This window comes from Mastigoproctus giganteus, chromosome 9 (assembly GCF_048544385.1).
Source record: "Mastigoproctus giganteus isolate SK-2022 chromosome 9, ASM4854438v1, whole genome shotgun sequence".
NCBI classification, from domain to species: domain Eukaryota; kingdom Metazoa; phylum Arthropoda; class Arachnida; order Uropygi; family Thelyphonidae; genus Mastigoproctus; species Mastigoproctus giganteus.
Genome location: NC_143583.1, coordinates 50562247 through 50583934, shown reverse-complemented (window position 1 = coordinate 50583934; position 21688 = coordinate 50562247). Strand labels below are relative to the sequence as shown.

At 37.1% G+C, this 21688-nt stretch overlaps 2 protein-coding genes across 4 annotated transcripts in view; one reads left to right on the top strand and one right to left on the bottom strand.

The window, feature by feature from the left end:
* Nucleotides 1–21688, bottom strand: part of LOC150080211 (protein timeless homolog) — a 734420-nt gene that overhangs the window by 171812 nt on the left and 540920 nt on the right. The window lies entirely within an intron of this gene.
* LOC150080212 (uncharacterized) overlaps nt 882–21688 on the top strand; it is a 350995-nt gene continuing 330188 nt past the window's right edge. For all 3 annotated transcript variants that reach the window (XM_090381608.1, XM_090381611.1, XM_090381609.1), the window contains exon 1: nt 882–1195. The gene's annotated coding sequence lies outside the window, so the exon portion shown is untranslated. The remainder of the gene's footprint in view (nt 1196–21688) is intronic.

Sequence of the window (21688 nt, the reverse complement as noted above, 5' to 3'; positions counted from 1 at the left end):
TTTTGACAGTCCTAATATTACAAAAGAATCATGACAAGTTATTCGGATGGTTGTTTCTTTTAGCAACTAAAGATTTATTACCGAAATGAATTCATTTATTACCGAAATGAATTCATCAGTATCTGGTGGGCATAATTCATTAAAAACAACTGCAAAGAAAACTAAAAGAGTTCTTAAATTTCTTCAATGTAATGACACACGTTACATTGAATAGAATAACTAATAAACTAATTTGAAGACAGAATTTTCATCACAAATTGAAAAATCTATTTTGAGTCAATATTCAGAGAGAGAGAGAGAGAGAGAGAGAGTACCATGATTCTATTATAACATCTTTATTATCTTTATAAAAGCGTGGTACGGTGAACCCCAAGCGATTTCCATCAAAGTCATCTTCAAGATGTGCTCAGCGTAATTAAAAGGGACCGTGATTACTTTATAGCACACTGTGACAAGAAAGGTAATTGTAACTCATGGAAGCGTGGAGGAAGGTGTGATTAATCCTGATGGGGAAGAAAGGAACACGCGCGCACGCACACACACACACGACTAAAAACGGGGATGGATAGACGCTATAACGCACAGATACAGTCAGATAAAATTGAGAATGAGTACACAAATTCTCCCTTGAGAAACTATTGAAAAGCATAAGAGATGGATCTTAAGGAGCGGTAGCGACACAGACATAAATACAAGACGGAAGTGCACGAAACGGGAGAAACAAAAGGAATACCAATTAACATTCCCACACTGTGCACCATCCCTCGTGAGCAAGTGCGTGCTTCCGACATCCGAAACCGCCACACCTCCAGTGGAGTGAACCTCTCCCTTCAGGCCTGCCGACCTTCGGAGATCACGCACTGAAAACAGAGCGGAGGCAGCGGGCTAGGCCACAGAGTACGAGGGAGCGAAATCGCATGATCGTCCGTTACGCCATCAGCTCGTGCGGAAGAGGATGCAATGGGATAACCAAAACCTGCAGACGATCCTTTGCTCGGAAATTTTTTTTTCTTTCCTGTGGATAAGCTGCAAATGGTGGCTTGTTACAACATGGCCGGTCATTGACTTTTCGTGAAATTTCAACTGCCAGAGACAGACAGAGGGATCTTTCACGAAGACAATCCGTAGCGTTGGATAACGGCGTGCTGCTGCTGCTAGTGTCGGAAGAGGAAACAACGACAACAGCAGTAAACAGGTAACTTGTATAAGCCTTGATGGATGTGATGTTTGAGCAGTCAGATAAACAATCTGTCTGTCTAATGTTCTTATATTAATCTCTCTATTAGTCATATCGAGTCATATATTTCTCCTCCACTTTCGATTTATTCAAAATTGTAAAAGTAGTTGTCTGTTATCAAAACATCTCGGTGAAAAGACACACTCGATAAGAAAAAATAAACAGCTTTACAATAAAACAAGAAGGTGCACAGTATGCTCTGGCATGACGTTCCGAGAATTCTAGTGTCTTCTTCAACAAGTACGGTATCAAATATTTGCGTACTATTTGCCCCACTGTAGAGCACGCGGCGCCTGATCTGTTGTAAATTAAAAATCATATTTCTTAACATATTTCTGATAATTAATTTACATAAAACGCACAGAAAATTTGGTCAATTTAACAGCAGAAGCATTGTTAAGTTAGTAAGTAATGCCTGTTTTAATAAAGGAAAGAGGATCCTTCAAATTTAAATGCCATGTGTACTGGTTCAATGAACCCGATCTGGTGAATTTAGTTTTAGAGGATAAATTATAGTCTGAAAGGGTTATATTCAGGGGACATAATCAACTTCCATTAAGCTAATTCGTGAGTTCACAGCGATGTTTCTGCTGGTGTTTTCTGAATTCATAAATGAGCACCTTCTCATCCAGACGATATCAATAGGGCTTATTACGTTACGCAGATCCAGGGGAAATCCAAGATGCACTTCTTCCATTTTCCCCCGTTTTCTACTACTATTTCTAGAAGAATAGTCTATCTAGTGTCTTACATTCCCAGCTCAGTATGAAAGGAAGCATCTTAAGAACTTAGATCAGGAGGCGCCGTGAAGACGGAACGACCGCATCAGCAGCGGGGAAGCGAACTTCCTTTTCTTAGAGGTCAAATAGCGAAGTGATAGTAAACGCCAAGGCTTAGAATGTCAGACGATAAGTGAAGGTGAAAGTAGCTGGGCTTCGAGTTGCCCCGATAAGCAGAACGTTAAAGTGTTTTATGGAACATTACAGGTGATGACAAGAAGGAAACGGTGGATATATGATTAAGATTTAACATGCGAGCGTTTTGGGAGAGATCGTGTGCAGCAGACGAATACAAACAATCTGCCATTCAAAGAAATAAAAAAAAAAAAGAAAAAGCAAATTGATTGTCGCAGGCTTATAATTGTTAAAGAACGTTGTCATTTCATGTGAAATCAACATCATTTGAAATAAATAAGAACTAACGTACCAAGAGATAATTCCACCGTTTCTTCTGGTGTCTAAAATACACTGCACTGTCAAAATATTAGAGAAGCGGACATCGCGATATATAATCGCCTCTTACTGAGTTTAAATGGATTTAACTAACACTTAATAATGTTGGGCTTACCTATAAATACCGTTATACATACTCGGTATCGCAATATTTTGCTTTATTTATTTTATACTTATTAATCATAAAAAAACAGAGCGAACTCCCCCCACCTTTTTTTTTTTTTAAATTACATGGAGCTAACGATTCGAATAAAGGCGAAAATAATCAGCAATAGAGTAAGATTAAAATATGAAATACATTGAAAATCTAAAAACTGTTGTTTGTTTTGTTGTTGTTTGGAGCATAGGTAACTAAGGCCATGTTGTTCAGTGTATATTTTCTGTAAATTGCGCGTGTCCTGAGATCGATTTTCTGTTAATAATGTGGGCTGGACAAAAAAAAACCCCGCGTTTCAGGGATAAAAAAAAAAAAAAACTATTCTACCCTCGCCCGAGACCGACTAAATCAGCCACGTTTTGAATTAAACCCATAAAAATTCCTCCCGTCATCGAACTCAAGCCTTTTCCAACCGGTGTGGGATTGGACGGCGATCCTACCAACTGTGCTATCCACGAGGTAGCACAGCTGATAGAATCGCTGTAAAAGACTGTAAAAGATAAAAATGTATGGCTTATCTATAAGTGCATTTATATAACATGGATGTCATCAATATTTTATTTATTTTGTACTTAATCATACAAGGGAGTGAAGTTCCCTGTGAATTCCATTAAATTAAAGACCCTAAAATTATAGTACAATAGTATACATTTAGAACATTTGTACGAATTAACAATAAACATTTAAAATGTCTAAGAAATGGTCTAAACTTTTATGCATTTACGATATTAAAATTTTTTTAAATTATTCAGTAACATCTGTAATCTATTCTGTATATAAACTTGAAAAGATAATGGTCACAAATAGCTCTTTGGAATGAAATGCTGGGACTCCTGTTTAATAGGATTAACTATGAGATCAGAAAAATAAAACTTCCAGCACAATACAATGCAGGTCGGAAGAGGATACTCTACGATTGGTTCTAACTCCTTTCCACTTTGATAAACAAAAATGAAAAAGATGACTGTGACATTGGATAAAACTCCAAACTGTGACATTGGGTAAAACTCCAATTGGTATGCACTCCGAATGCATATTGCGGTGTCGAACGAGGACACAGGTCGTCAGAGCAGTGGACACGTAACGTGGGCTGACGAATCCTGTTTTACTGTTTGCCATCGATGGACACACATGGGTGTGGACAAAGCCCTAAGAATCAACGAATTCAGAAATCTCTGAGTAAGCCTTTGGTGACAGTACGTATAATGTTTTCCCGGAACAGTATTGATCCTCTCTTCATCCCTGAGAGCTCTTCCAATTGTCAGGTGTACTGAATACTGCTGAGGACCAGATTTTTGCTCCTATATGCATAAATGGAATGTTATAGGCCAATTTATTACAGCTCTTTCATAAAAATCATTAAAAGTAGGCATGGTGAATAATCTTGCTGATTTCCCACATATTCTCTCTTTGAATCCAATCGAGAACCAGTGGGTTGTTTGGAAAGATACATTAGAGAGTATCAGCAGCTGCCGACGAATACAGAAACCCTGAAGAGCAAAATCTTCTAGGAATGGGGTAGCAGCACCAGGGATACCGGTGTAATCTTTAAGAATTAAGCCAAAAAAGGATTTCTGCTGTTATTGCTGCTACAGGAGAGCTAAGTGGCTTTATCAAAGGAATTCTCTAATTTTTACAGGGCAGTGTATATGATTAAAACAATTACGATGATTCATCTTATTTAATCGTGTAGGGGACGGTTAGTTTTCTCAGTCTGATTGATCATAACAGAATCAAATCCACGCCACGGTGACTGTGGTATAATTTAGGCTGCTGCTGTCATCCTTTGGGGTTGTTTACGACATTTGTAAAAACATTTTTGCGAAAATATTAAATTCCTCTGGTTATTTTTTCCATCTATACGAGTCGCATATATTTGCGTTTTAGGAAATTTCACAGGAAACCACTGGCAATACTTCATAAGAGGAAAATATGGATGACGGCTTATGATATCAGAACTATTTATTACCTGTCGCCATGGCAACTACTTTTTTCCCTTTTTATCGCTTTTTTTTTTTTTTTAAAGAAGTTTTCTAATTTCCTTCAGTGCTTGTCTGAACGAATTTTCAGCAAAATTCACCAAAGAAATGATCTCACAGCGAGCAGCCAAGTGTAGCAACCGCGAAAGGCTGTTTCTTTCCTCCAGCCAATTAAAAAACGAAGAGATATTAATAACTGACTGACGCAGAAGGTGTAAGGAATGGCTCGAACACCGTTTACAGGCTAAAGTAGCCTAAGTGATGACAGATGATCAATGACTAAAGGGTTGCTTCGCGAGAACTAGCTCGGCATGCCTGCCTACCTTTTTACGCGGCATTCGTGTATGTTATGAATTCTGTGGGGATCATCTGGGCGGGTAGATGGGTGAGATGATGTCGGGGAGGCGTATGTCATGGAGCAGCGATTTACGGAAATAATTATTGCAGCCAGCTGGTTAACTTCCGTGTCCTGCAGTCTTATAGGCTGTTTTTTTTTTTAAATTCATTTGAAAAAATCTATTTTTTTTGTCAGGATTCAAAGACAGTAGAGGACGGATTAAAGTAACTATCGACATGAATAATAGAAATGTCCTTAAGAATACTCTAAGTTCTGAAAGTTTGGAAAGTATTGCGGCTGATGTTCCAAATTTACAGCAATGTAAGAAAACAAGATGGCTATGGAATCAGACCTAAAACTATTCCGAGAACTAACAGAACGCAAGTATAAAATATAGTGTTAAATCGACTTCGCTCCTGGACAATGCCCAAACATCCGAAAAGTGCTTTTATTTTGCATAAAAAAATTCAAATTATTTTAACGGGCACAGGAGTTTGTCGTTTATATCCCTCTTTGTATATCTGTCTGTAGAAATTGGCCCGCAACGTCAAATTCAATTCATTCTTGCGCGGGCTGAAAAACCCAGAGAATAACTAACAGGGAAAAATCATACACTCTCTGCTTGAGATTGCTTAATTAGATCCCGCGATTGAAGAGGACCCAGATGAGTGAGGGAATCGAACCCAGGCCTTTTCCAAAGAGTGGCAGACGGCGATGTACTGTGAATAAGCTGACACGGAAGACTTCATTTACATACGTATAGTTTTCGATAGTCGCTCGCGAACTGGGAGGGACGGGTATCGGAATGGACCTTCAACCTTCCCAAGGGCGAACAAAACGGAAAGATCCCACTTTTTTTTTTTTTTAATCGAGTAATGTCCACACATCTGAAACACGACGTCATGAAACTTAAAGGCCTTACGATGATTTAATTCGAAAAATGGTTCTAAGACTTTTTTAATTTCTGTTTTTATGCGTAATATTCTCGAGAAATATTAAATTCCTCATTTTTGAATCACCCAATAGTTGGAAATACTCTTAATACTTTAAAATATTAAATTCCCCTACCCTCTCATCAAAACTGTAATTAGTGATTTCGAATATTTAAGACTGTTAAATGGTCCTGTGAGATCCAATCTTTACTTTGGGATATTTAAATCAACAGCGAGATAACTTTTGGTTTTATTCTTCATCCGCCTGCAAAAGGTCAGAAAAACAGAACACGATAAAAAAAAAAAAAAAAAAGTCTCCTACCATTAAACATGGACTTTTCGTCTTAGGTGGCGAATAGAAAATCAACCCAGCGAAGGCAGCCCATTTCATTTTAATACTCTGAAGATTAGATTGCTATCCTTTCTGCAAAAATGCATTAATTTTTATAGCTTTAATGAGCTACGAAGAGCAAGCTAAACATTGTTTCCTTAATGAAAATATGGTGCCACTGCTACACATATTAAACTTTCTACCGTTTATACGATAAGCTAGGATTATGCTCACCACACCTAAATCGGTCAAGGAACTCTTACGTTATTCTCATCGGCTATTAAAACAGTGGCGTGATTAGTTGTAAAAGAGTCGGTTGATTAAAATTTGTTTATTAAGCTATTTCCACAAATGGAAAGTAGGCTTCCGCGAAAACTGTCTCTGTGGGCTACCTCTTAATAACTATTTTTCTTAAATTTCGATGCAAATGAAACTTACAGTACATGCAACAGGATCGCAGGACTCTGATAGTTGAGGAAAGGGAGGGGAAGATGCAGTTCCATCTGCCACTTTAGTTCAAGATGGCAGTTACTTAAATGACGGGCACTGACGCTTTAGAATTCGTGCTTAGAATCCAATACAAACAAAATTTACATGTACAGGGAGGGGCCTAAACTAGGCCAGATTAAAACAAAATTGGCGTTTTGGTTCTTGTTTCTACAGACGCTACTGAATCGGCTGGGAAGCATATATAAAAATACTTAGTAATGCAGATAAGAACTTCCACGTAAATCTCTAAGACATACATATTAAATGGCTTGGTTGTTGTTATTTATTTTTAGGAGCATCAGCGACTAAGAATATATTGCTCCGTTGTGCATTATATCAGTACAAGTGTATCTGTGCGTCCAGGGACCGATTTGCATTATGTGTGAGCCGAAAAACTACTCCATCCGATTGAGGAGACCTTTGGAAATATCTCCATTCATCGATGGGATTGGATTGTTTGTTGTTGGTTTTTAGGAGCGAATAAGACCATATTGCTCCATATTGACTATAAGTTGCGTGTGGTCTGAGGTGCATTTTCTGTTTGCTGGACGAAAAAACCCGAGTTTCCAAGATAAATCCATGCTATCCTCCCCTGAGACCGACTAACTCAGCGACGGGATTCGAGCTCAGGTCTTTTCCGCCTGGTGTGGGGAGGACGGCGATTCTACCAACTGTGTTACCCACGAGGGCGATGGAATTTGAATGCAAACCTTTCCAAACGAGTAAAATAGTTTAACAATCTGTACATATCCCTCTATGGATTCCTAGCAGTACCTAAAAAATCAGCATGGACGTTACAGCTTTTGCTTAAATACATCTATCAGTTCATAAAGCAATTAATGTAAAATGTCCAGTAAAAGACGCGCGCTAACTTAGTTACATATCTAGTGTTGGTCACAGAAAATTAAGTTGCGTCTTGTGTTTATTTTCAATTTAGTGGGATGTGATGTGAAGAAACTTCGTTTGAAAAAGGACAAATATTCTTTATACCAATCTTCAATCTCTCGGGTTACGATGCCATCCAAAAGATCTTAACCAAGTCATTCCGCTGTAATTTCTCAGCAGAATACATAAAAACTGAAATAATCGCTATTCAAGATCGGTATGGCCACTGCTATTTTTCGGAAATTCAAAGTTTCTTTTGTTAAATGATACCGACCAGATGGCATTATGTGCACTGAATGATCACTCTATTAGGTACACAATCCGCCCTTTTCATTAAATGGAGCGCTCTCTCAGTAACAGCATTCAATTGTGCGAGAACGACAAGACGAAAGATTTAAGTGACTTTGAACGTGGCATGGTAGTCGGCACAAGACAAGTCGGTATGACATCTCGGAAAGTACAACTCTGCTGGGGTTTTCACATATGACTCGCCTCGAGCGTATCGAGAATGGTCAATAATATCCGGCCAGTGAAGAGAGACAAGACTTGTTCAACATAACAGAAATGATACAGTCAGTAAAAAAACAACCGCGCATAGCATATTATCCAAAGATGCATTTCAGAACGCAAAACCTGTTGCAACTTGTCACGGATAGGATATCGTAGCCAACGACCAAACGAGTTTCATTTCCGTCAGCAAAAATCATGAAGTCAGGAACACCAACACTTTTCTGGTCAGTGGAATGGTTTCTCGTGGTTCACGTTGATAGAAGGCACAATATGACAAAAAGAGCATAAGTCCATGAACTCACCCTGCCAGATGTCAACAATGCGGACTGGCTATGGCAGTATAATGGCGTGAGGTGGCAGTGGTCGACACTGGACCCTTTCATACAGTGGAGCAAACATTTGGATCCCACAGGTTATCAGAACTAATTTCCGATCAGGTGCATTCATTCATGGCTGCAGTGTACCTGCGAATGGGTTCTTCCACCACGTGAAAAGCGTGAATTGTACAGAAAGGTTCTACCTTAGAGTGAATTCAGCCTACTCCACCGGCTACCTCGGTCGGTCATCAGGTTTAAATACAACTGAGCACTTGTAAGATGAGGTGGAATGAGATCTGAAAGCATCCACTTTGCAACAACTGTGGGAAGCAATTAAGTCGGCATCCCTGTGGCACACTCTCGACACCTTGTTGAGTTCATGACACGAAGCATCTAGGCTGTTCTCAGGGTTAAAGGGTATATCTAATAAAATAGCAGCTTAGCATAATTGTTAATTTGTAGCTTTCAGCTGTGATGGACTATTTGCATAATTTACTAAGCAGAACAAAGATTATTATTATTATTATAGCCTCAATAAGTTGAAAGTTTCAGTACTGTGGACATCAATGGATATTTCGGGTGTCATTAACACAGAAAGCCATAGAGAAACAGTACTGAAAGCATCTCAACCACAGACTTCATATGGGTGCCGTGTTAGTTAGTTTATAAATATCGGTCATTGTGACAAAACTAAAGCAGATCTTTTTGCGACCTTTTTCTCCTCCTTTTCAGAGAAAACAGCAGCTACTGCTGCTTCAGCTTATCAATTTCAAGTCATTAAGGATGATACACTGAATAATCTCTCGGTGGACACAGACGATATCATTCAAGCGCTTCGGAAACTAACAAAAGATTTTTCTGCAGGCCCAGATAAGATTCCACTTATCTTGTGGAAGAAATGCTTTCCACAACTTAAATATATATTATTGCATATATTCAATCTTTCCGTTAAGTCTGGTATCTACCCCACTCACTTCAAAACTGTTAATGTTATTCCTATCCCAAAGAGAAGTGCAAACCACTCACTAGAGAATTACCGTCCCATCTGCCTTATGAACTCGCTGGCAAAAATTCTGGACACTATCATTCACCACCGATTAATGGAATACTTTAATCACTTCATCTGCGACTGCCAACATGGCTTCACCAGGGGCCGATCAACTACCACTAATCTTCTCACCATCTGGCAACAGGTTCTAGACACCGTCGATCGCGGGGGACAGGTTGATGTGATCTACACAGACCTTACTAAGGCTTTGACAGTGTTCCGCATAATCAACTTGCTCAAAAACTAAGCCACTATGGAATACTTGACCCTTTATTATCCTGGTTGATGAGTTACATCTCATATCGAAAACATACAGTGATCATCGGACAGGAAGTCTCAAGGGAATTTTTTTCATCGAGAGGAGTACCTCATGGATCATCTCTTGGGCCTCTTTTATTCACCATCTTTATCAACGATCTACCGCAATTTGTTGAGAGAGGTGGTATCAAGATACTAATGTTTGCCGATGATGTGAAACTATATTCACCTATCAGCAGTCAAGATGATGCAGTTAACCTTCAGACTGCTCTCAACTCTTTTGCTGATTGGGTTGCTTTGAATGGTTTGGAGGTTAATACTATGAAGTGCAGCTCTATTTCCTTTGCCGCTACGAGGAAAACTAAGACTTTAGTTAATGAATATTACATCAAGGAGATGCCGATTTCCAGAGTTGACGAAGTTAAAGATCTGGGAGTTACTTTTACCGCTACATGTGGGTTTGAAAAACATGTTAGGAATATATTAAGCCAAGCGAAAAAACAAATTGGCTTCATTAAACGGCAGACGTGCAGATTTCAAGATCCTCAGTTCTCTGTGCTCCTATTTAAGACAACTATACTCCCTATAGTGGAGTTTGCTTCTCCTATATGGAACCCACACTATGCATACTTGATACAGCAAATCGAATCGCTCCAGATGAAATTTATCCACTATCTTTCCAGACGTAACCCCATGTTTTACCACAGAATCTTCTACCGGAATCTCTGTTCCTACTTCAAGCTTCAATCTCTGGAAACTCGGCGAACTGTTCTTGATTTAAAACTGTTGTACCACATCTTCGCTGGATCAACTTACCTGCCGGATCTTCTGTGCCATATTGACCTTCACGCTCCAGTGGTGGCTACTAGAAAGAAGACTACTTTCCACATCGGTAACTCCAGATTAGAGATATCCAGGAACTCCTTCTTCAAAAGAACATTGGCACTCATGAACAAGTTTGAATTGGATATGGCTGTGAACAAGAAACAATTTCACAGAACTATTTGGAGTACGTTGACCGATTGACGGATGAGTTCTGGGCTAAAGATGTCCTCCTTAATTCGTGTGTGTGTGTGTGATGATGTCTACTGCAGTATACTGCTTTCTGCGAGTCTTCATGGAGCTGGACTTGACGTCATGAATATCTTTTTTATTTTTGTGAATTGAACTTTTCCCGTTTCCATTGTACAAAGTATATTAGTCTACCATCTATTTTTATGTTTTGTACAACCTTTGCTCTGTTATACACTTTAACTGGGTGAATGCCTGTTGTGTATATTATATGTTAAAAAATAAAAAAATAATAAAATAAAATACAATCATAAACAGCTTTTATCTTAACTATGTGATCTACTTGAAGCGGTTGCTCTGCTACTGTGTGTTAACACAATGTTACGTACTGAACCGTGCAATTACTGGGACCGGTAGCGCGATTAGGTTCCGTTTGATTACCTTGGCTGAGCGAATTTGGTGACAGAGAGTAAGCTCACATATGATAATACCAGGTAACATGGTTACTGCTCTTATTTTGCGTAATGATTTGTATGATCAGTATTATAAAGCAAATGGCAATCTCCGTTATTCTTGATATAATAAATCAACCGTCAGAAATCGCCTTCTGCCAGTTCGTTCGGACTGATCGCATCTCACGTAAAGGCTTCGCTCTACGTCAACATGTCGCCTAGAGGTAAAATGAAGGAAAGCCCTTTTCGATATGTGACAGTCGAAAGCTATCAATGCTTCTAACAATAAACTTTGTTACAGATTCAGGAATCCCTAACATGCTTGTCATTTGTCGCCATAGCAACGAGGCCCTAGCAACAGAGCCTCCTAGCAATATTACTTTAGTGCAAGTCCACACAGTGATATCAAAGGACCGATAGCAAGGAAACTTGATAATTGGTAAGACTGCTGAAGAGCAATTTCCTAGAGGCAATGCACAAGATGTACGGCAAAGTAATTGTCGCTCACTTTTCCTTGGTGTGTTAAGGTTGTCAAGTGACTGCAGAGTACTCAGCTCTCTCTCTCTCTTTTCCATTTTGAGTTCAGTGCATGTTTGCCTGCAATTCGTATCGCTGGTGCACCACTTAAAAAATTAAGCCGTCATGTTTTTTTTTTAAGTAGCTTTATTTTAGGTGTCTAAGAAACTCTTTACAAAAAAAAAGAAGACCCTTTTTTGTTTTCGGTGAGCAATCTTTCTGCTTAACAACTGAGAAGCAATCAAATTTATTAAAGATCCGTACGCGGTATATCAATGACAACAGATTTATGCCAATGCCCATTTTCACGAATGGCCAAGGGTATATAAAAGAAGATGGATAAAAATGAAAGTCGTTATATCTTTTCAAGGATCTATGTAATGTTTTCTAGAATATATCGTTTAATTTTCAACCGAAAGTAATATCCCATATATAATCTTGTAATATCTTGTATTCTTAAAAAAAGGTTCCACTGCTCGATACCAGTTAGCATCGCAAATACTCAGAAATTAGTGTTTGCTAATATATAACAAAAAATAATAAATAAATAACAACAAAATATAAAATTAAAATAAAACTCCAAAGTTTTGGAAGGGTCCAGAATTCAACAGAGTACGGTTGAACTCTTTTAAGACAAGAGCTGAGCATATTGCATCAAATGCAATAGCATATTGCGTGCATAAAACGACAAACGAGTTATCTGAAAAAAAAAAAAAAAAAAAACTATACACAAAAAACTTAACTACAAATCTCACTCGGTAAGAAAGCTTTCAATGGAGAATTTCTGAAGTTTGTAAAAGGATAATCCCCATTTCATCAGACCTTTTTTTTTTTTTTTTTTGTTTATGTCACTTGGGGTCTGAACTTAAAGCCTGAAGGTAGGATATTAATGGGGAATTAATAAGGGAGTTACAAGAATCAATGAAGTATGACTCCAATCACGTGACTCCTTGCGATTAACACAGTGATTAAGCTCACTGTCCTCCACGTCGTGAGGAAAAAGCCTTGAGTTCTGATTCCGTTTCGACAAAGGGAAATTTTACCAGCTTCACAACTTGATCGTGTTTGCCAGTCTAAGGCGAGGGTTAAGTGGTTTACTCCAACCTCTGGTTTTTCGTTAAGCAAAGAGGCAAACTGACTGTAGAATGCAAGCTATTACAGATATAATATACCGACGCGTCATAGTCTTAATATCTTTTGTTTACATCACACGTGTAAAGATATGCGGATTCGTAAACCGTACCCCAATAATAAAAAAAAACAAAAAAAAGCATTCAAAATTAAAATATTTATAGAGAGAGAACCTCATCATCTATTCAACACATAAAAAATTCAGACTTGAAATTGTACTCTAAAAAAGACTGAAATCTATTTCGATTTTGATAAAAATGCAGAATTCGATAAGTAAACGCACTGGGCTGCACAGGAGTTTGATTTCTGTTTAGTATAATAAAACTTCAAAAATCTACTCCAGCACTTCATTGAAGTTCTCTTACGGGCGCTCATTAAAAGCCAATAGCATTCCCATAAAATAGAACGGCAAAAGAGACGTATTTTAACCGGTATGATCAATTGCGCTAACAACAGCAAAAGGACGCGGATCACGCATTCAGGAAGTGCGTGCCGAGTGCCTGTCGTGCAATACAAAACAGTGGATGGGCTGTAACAAATGTGGTGGGATCCACGTGACTAGTTCAAGTTTACAGTGTCTTGGGGAGTCCCGATAATCCATAAGGACATTGGAAAGGAAACGTCGGCGTCATAAAATCGGAAGCGTTTAGCGTTTTCAAAACACTCGAATGGTGCGTGATCAGGTTATTGAAAAAACAGACAAAAGACGTCTGACGCTAGCGGTGCAATGGTACTTTTTTTTAAGGAAGTTGTGGGGATTTATACAACAAAATGAGAAGAAGAAACGATGAAATATCAATCATAATTTCAGTTTATAAGAAATACTTTCTTGCTTGATTTATCCCCAGTTCGTTCCACTTTTCGAAGTATAAGAATATGCATTGAAAAGTCTTTCGATCAAGTCTAAATTTAATACGGCTCTTCGTTATGGTACTATTCAGGCCATGTAATTATATCTTGTGCTATGTATCAAGAAAATTGAACGCAGTGAACCAATTTCGCTCTTACCTGTTCACCGGCGATCTTTCAAAGTGCAAGCTGCTGCCAGAAGAGTTATTGCAGTTAAAATTGTCTGATTCAGTTGTTCGCATTTAAAAGTTTTTAAATACTGAATATTAACTTTACCTAGTCAGCGTACAGAATTTATTAATTTTAATGCAATTTAGCTTAAAGATGAAACACGAATAAATATGTATCATAACCAACTGAACATACTTAGAAGATGAGTTTCCTTTCTGATCGCATTTGAAATTCGGTACTCACAAGATTAATTAATCTCGTACCTATACCAAATTTGAGCAATTTTAAAATACCGAGGTCTACCTAAAAATTTTCACTTCTACAAAAAAAAAAAAAAAAGTCGGATTAATCAATGATTTCATCTCGTATTGGGTTAATCATAATGGCTGAGATGTTGAGTTTACTTTTTTATATATTACTATTTCTAATTGGCATTTTTTTGTTATTATAAATCTATATTAACAAATCTTTTAGCCTAACTTTATAGCCATTTCCCTGCTATTTATCCTATATTAAATTATGAATACTATAAATGTGGTAACCTTTTGTGGTTGGGATTATCATACCAAAGAAAAGATGTTTAAATGGAATATCTTGCACGATTTTGTGCAAGAGATTCGGCAAGCCTTCGGTCAAACATCACTTATCTTTAAGCCTTCTTGGTATCTCTTCGTACGTCAAGAAAAAGCTGATTGATTCTGGCAATAGCTTTCCTCCAGCTGTCGTCAGCATTTCTTTCGACACTCAAATAATATTACGTGCTACTAGCTGTAAGCACCACTTATTCTTTGTAGATACAAATATTACGCGTGATACCATTTAAATTATTATAAATTCTCTCTGGGGAGCAGAACAAAACAGTTACAGAGAGGATATCAGCAAGAGAAAAAGTATCTAAACCACCAAAGAAATGTCTTCAGTAACAATAATATACACTTGCAACACAGGGTGCCTACGGAGATATCTCTGCTGACAAAAACTAGTCGCTGTAAAAATTCGATATTTGAAGGGGAAAATTACACCATGGAAGACAATTATACAATAAAAATAGGGCTAATACTGAAATATCTATTAATAAAAACAATATTCTTCATCTAAAAATATTTCTTGACTAAATGTCTAAGAGTATGAAAAGGTTGTTTATGCATGGGTGATGCGCTTCCATCATTTTTACTACCCAGCTAGTATGCATGCATCGTTTAATTATATCTCATATTGTGAATATCTTCACAATGAGTTGCCGAGGTATTGCACTGCTTTGAATAAGTAACGCTTCACCAGTGGAGAAGACTAATGTTACTTATTCTCGGCGGATACCCCACCCAGAAGGCAACGTTCCGAAGCTTGTTGGCTTACTCACCGGTGGGCGGGCAGGTACCCTGTTGTTGCAATAGTGCCAGCCGGGTTATGAAGTATAACTCCACAATATGAGGGATGCTTGAAGGTTTACTATAAATATATTTCTTGACTAAATGTCTACGAGTATGAAAGGGTTGTTTATGCGTGGATAATGCACTTCCATAATTTCTACTACCTTCTATAAGATTGTTCATTATTTTAATACAGTAATAGATGGATCATTAACTGATCCATTTATTTTATTTTAAAAATAATAAGGAAGCAAAAACTATGTTAACAGTCAAAGTTAAGAGAAAAAAAATACATTTAGGGAGGAGATACCGCATACAATCATTCTCCCAACACTCTTTATAGATGTTGCCTGAAATTTCTTCTGATATATCAGCATTACTCTCAAATTCTTTGTTTAAATTTCCGTATTTATTCAAATCTGTTACATCTTTTTGGCTTCCTTTCGCTGCTTTCTTTTTATTGTTTCCCCTTTTGATTGGTAGAGGCATTTATTTTTAGGCGCATTACATATATGCATAATGTGCTTAGTGGCTTCAGGAGCATACGTACACGTGCCTTGAGTGACCCGGGTTCAAGCCCGTGACTGCTGAATACGGTGCTGTTTCTTGTATTCTCTCTACTTTTGTGAATTCCTCTGACCGTGTGGTCGTCCGGGAGTATAAACAGAAAATTTATTTATTTATTTATTTACTTACTTGACTCCCAGTGAATTGATTTGCATGAAATTTTATATTTGGACCTTTTAGACAGTTCCGCCAAGTCTTCCCAAATTTCATTAAAATCGGGCTGTAGAAATCAGGCAATTATTATTTCTTTTATTCATACATATCACATAAACTATCCATAATACTGTATATCGTAGATGAAGCACTGGATATTATTTTTGTTGCCATGCGCTAGTTGGAGGAATGAACGGACAATGTGATGAATGCGTAGAAACGAAATTTTCTTGGTTCGCGCATAAAAGTCGTTGCTTTTTTCTCTTTTTTTGTTATAAATCATGAATATTGCTATTTGTTAACACACCTGAAATGTAACGCAATGCATACATTAACTAACTTGTTTTTAACGTTTTCTATTGAAGTCAAAATGTACATTAATTCCCCATTTTGTAAACTCTTCTGACCCAACAGAGCCGATTCAGAGCATAAACAGAAAAATTTACAGTGGCTACTCTTTCTATCTTTTGTTGAAAGAAACTGGAATCTTTCGGATAAAGGGAAATAGTGTTTTTAAGAGGAATAAACTGAATTCTTCAGTGGAGAAACTAACAACCTGTAGCTAGGATTGATGAAATAGGAATATTCGGAGCATCAGTAGCAGTGGACTTTAATGAGTTTGTATTAGAATGTGATGAAGTAGTAACAACTTTCTTATCTGCGAAAGGATGGTCAGGAATAGCTAGCATGAAATGTATACCTGCCTGTTGGATAGAAAACTTAAATCTAGACTGTATGACTCACCGATGAAAGCTTGTTTTCAAGCTTTTCATAAAAGGTATCCTTGCTTGGCAATGGTAATTTTCCTGTCTTTATGATTTTGTAGCCATGTATTGGTTTCTTTGATTAAAATACACTTTTAAAGGTCGGGAAAAAACTTCGATCGAACAGTTCACGCGCACTATGGTATGGATGGGGAAACAATTTATTATGTCATTTTTATCTGCTTTTTCCAGCATTTCGAATGCACTGCAGTGAGGACTATGGTCATCTAAATCGGTAACGTTTTACCGTAATGAATAGAAAATGAAACACTAAAAATTTTAAAGGCAAAACTCGACTGCTTACCAAGAAATCGGAAGTGTCAAGAGCACTCCTTGAAAACAGAAATAAACATAGCAATACAATACTTTTCAAGGTATTGTTTCAACTTAACCATAAAAAAAAAACAAGTTTCCGTGAGAGAAAAAAACACATAACCCTTGTCTTAGACCTTCTAACTCAGCCACGATGTAGAAAAAAATAACTGTTTCTTCTATCCACAACAAGAATCCACAGGACAACAGTAGTGAAGGAATTTTCCTAAAAGCAATTGGCACATGTAATGAGCGTGAGAGATTCTTCGCATGTCTCAATCGACGGCCTATTAAAAGGAAAACAGACAATGAAATTGTGGCATATGAAAATCCGGCACTAAGCACATATTATTACACGAAGAAGATCTTGAGATGTGAGATTGATGGGATTTGTCGCTTGGGTAAACAGTATGATGGACAATAGATCATCTCACTTCAAGGCTGCAAGGTACTGGCTATATATGTGTATAGTCTGAGACGTGACAAGGTCGTCATACCCTTTCATCACGCTATCTGTGAGACGAATGAGATGGTTCCCAAACAGCTAGTGGCTGGGTAGAGGGAACGTATATTTCTCATATACGTTCCAGAACGTATATGAGAAAATGATTGGTTACAGTCATGGAATCAACCGATACAAAAGGGGTAGTGGCAGGGTGAATTTGTGACTGGTGGGATATTACTTCGAAGAATAAACAAGAAAGGCTTGTGACAATTTAGGAATCCCTGATGATAAGAATCATCAAAGGAGAACTCAAGTAGAAAAATCTGACAACTGAAATGCAAAGCATGTGAGAGCATACATACTTTGTAATAGTATTATTAGTATTAAAATGGCATTCTTTAATTTGACAAAGGTTAAAAAATTACTGATTAAAAATTGCACGAAACTGAGCTTCTGATGTTGGGATCTTGGATTACAGAAAATGATCAAATAATTGAGTAATCCAGATGACATAATGATGCAAGGAAATAAATTTATTCTGCATCTGGTATTAAAACAACAAACAAAAACAAAAAAAAAAAAAAAACCTCTCATATTATTACCATCGTCAAAAAGTGACTAACCGATTTCTCCTTCAATTTTGCCAGACTGCGCCTCGGATACTTTTGCAACCTACTTATTATTCCAGCGTTTCACAACCCGCTGCCTGAAGCTAAGTTTACATTTGTTTTTACAAAGATTTTACATTTGTGCTTTCCGATTCCTGTCTCACTCAGTGAGAATATTTCTCCATCAATCATTTCACAACCCCCCACACAGTGCCTTATACAGTCAATCAAATATCCCCTAAGTTAGGGGATATTTGATTGAAATAATCAGATACTGACAGTCACAGCCAGGACAAAATAAGTTCTGAAGTCTGAAATCCGGGACAATTAAAAAAAATACTCTTATTTTCCAGATTTTGAACCTAGGAAAGAGAAACCTAGGAGTTATTTATAAGCTAGGGGGAGCGGAGTTAAAAGTGGTTCAGACGAAAAATACTTAGAGATTACGCTTTGGTCAAAAATAAAATTTTCCAAGGAGTGTGGACAGGTGGCTGAAAAGGCACATGGGTCCTATCATTGATATATACAGAACTTTAAGGATATGGAAAAGCTTGTAAGTTCCCGGGGGAAGTCGGTAAAATGAACGAGTGAGGTATACCTTTACTGCCAAAAGATAGAAGAACCAGTACGCACAAATAAAGAATTTTGGGGAGGAATTACAAACACTAAAAAAGGGAGGAATTAAAAAAATCCGGAAGTAAACACCACGAGATGCAGTTTTCCGTTATAGGAAAGCTGCATCTGATGGAGTTTGATTTCGGGTAGCGTGTTGTTGGAACAAATTACCTGCTACAGTTGATAAAGCTAAAAAAATTGGTAAAATTTGTAAAGTTCAAAGGGGACTGGATAGCCACTTTATGGTGATGGGGAAGGAATGAGTGACTGGGAATCCCCCCCTCCTCGTTTTTTATGGCTGATGCAGAAGAAGTCCACGTCGTTGAATCGTTTAGCCTTTATAATACTGATATTCACTGAGTTTCAGAACAGGTGAAAGAATATTCCTAAAGGTTGTGAAACGTTCTGCTCAAGATATATCATCGGTAAAGGTATCAGCGAACAAGTTTTTGCAATGGCAATGCACAAGGAGTGCATGAAGAAAGCGTTCGTCAAGGAATGGTATTGTTACAATGAACACTGTATATTGCTTCTTCAAAAATCATGGGCATATAATTTTTATTATATGCCCATAATGATTACATAAAAATTAGCTATTTAAAGTTTTAGTTTCTCTTTAAATGACAAGGTGCGCAGGTAAATTGGAATTTTAACTGAAGAAAGATCGTTTGTCAAAGAGTTAATTTTGTTACAGTAAAATCAGAGACAGCAATAATGGCCAACAAAGTGAGACAGGGATGTGTGATCTCTTCCAATGTGTTCACTATCCTTTTAAAAAACACAAAATTTTAACCACACAGGAAGGAGTGCTTCACTTCCTGCAATTGCAGTATAATATTTAAAGCTTTAAATATCTTTTGGAATCTCCCCCCCCCCCTCTCGATTTATGAGTATTATAAATGGACTGTTGGACGCTTTCCCTGAATGAATGGCAATAATTAACAAAAACGGCTTGTCATCTAGGTAATGATACACCATTACATATAAACAACATTTGTACATATTTTTAAGATGTTGCGTATTTATAATACAACACTAGGATTAACATCGCAATCATGAGCTTATGATGTAGCAAGAAGAATAAGGTTAACTTAAGGCAAGTACCAGAGATATTTCTAAAGCGTATGTAATATATTTTAGTAGTTCTGAGAGTTACCTTGGTATTATCGAGGCTACAAGGACCGTATGTGTTTTTTTTTTTTTTTTTTTGTGAGTTTTTCAATAGTCCTCTGCAGATGGGCAAAAATTTTTTAATTAAATTGGGTATTTAGGTTTTTTTTTTTCCCCGAAGAAGCTTTAAACAGTTAATTTTTTGATGCTGGACTATTGAACCAAATAATTTGACAAAGGTTAAAAAATTACTAATTAAAAATTAAAGTTAAGTAAAGTATATCAATTCCGATCTGTAAGATACGGGACTAATTGTGCAAAGTTGAAGTTTGTATAAAGTCAGCAAAATCTGATTCCTCTGTCATATGGAGTAACTGCTAGAACCGTACCTTGTTTATTTTTGTACCGGCAGTCGATCCCTTTCATCATTTCAAGAAACTGTTGACAGAAATGAAAGTCTGATCTCCACACTAGTTCTTCAATGTTGCTCAACTTATAACAGAAAAGTGTTACAATTTTCCCATTCCCTCAACACCTCAGAATTCTGCGCTGATTTACGCTTATTCTCTCTTCTTCTGAAAGACGATGAGCTGACTGTAATGAAATGCACGAAAATGCTGACGCCATTACCAGTTTGGTGTTTGAGGTGCTCGCATTCTGTGTTTTTCTCCTTCTTTTGCGTCATTGCAAGTCCTGACTCACGGATTTCAATTTTGACCCATAGCAACAATGCGCTACAAGAGGATGTACCTTACTTTTAAATTATGTCGATAGGACACTTCTGTTCGAAGAAAAGTTTTTCATGGAGAATGAGGTCTTTTACCCAAGCACAACTCTGTGCGGTAAATAACTTCAGTTTCCTTCGCACAGATGAAAATCCTCCACTTTGTAAAATATTTAATCTCTGAAATAATCACCAGAACAGCCTTTTCCTTATCTATCTAAAACTTAGTCTTCTCCGACATTCTGTTGTACTTCAGGATATTGCACAATGGCAGTTGACACTAATATAACCCAGTAAAGTATATCAATAAATTTGAGAAATGAATTCGGAAATTCTTTAATCCATGAATAAATATAATTACTGTGACTGAAGTTTTATTTGCAATGCGACAATACAGCATTACATTGGTTTAATACTATAAAAAAAGGTAATTAATGTACTCAAGTCGCTAATTACCTTTATACATTTCAGGCAAGTTAGCAAACAGCAATAATTCATGATTTATGACAAATAAAAAACAGGTCAAAAACAACTTTTATTGAACGAACCGAAAAAATTTCGTTTCTGCACATTCATTCCTCGAACCAGCTCACAGAAACAAACAAAATATCCAGTGCTTCAGCAATATACGGTAATACAGATGGCCTACGTGATATGATTTGGGAAAAAAAAAAAAATAAATAAAAAAAAAAATATATATATATATATATAAAATTGCTGTATTTCTATTGTTCTGATTTTAATGAAATTTGGAATGGCAAAACAAATCTTTTTAAAAGGCGCAATTTCATGAAAATCCGTCCACTGGTTTTCGAGTTACATGCGGATAGACATGATTCAGATGGACAGACAGGCGCATATGCTATGCGCCTAAAACGAGAAGAAGAAGAAGAAAAGAATGTAATGATTTCGCATTACTTGCATAAAAAGAAAATACCAAAATTTTATAAGAAACATTACCATGAAAACAGAACACATTTTATCGATTTATTTCTAGATAATCGTTGAAATCAAAATAAGCGTTGATAGCAACAACAGTTTCCATTCTATTACATTGAACGTATTCCTTATGCTGTGTGACGTTATAGTTATACCGTTTACTCTTATATAAAAATATATAAATAATTTAAAAAAAATAACCAGAGGTCAATGACACTAGGACCGCATTTTCCATCTCT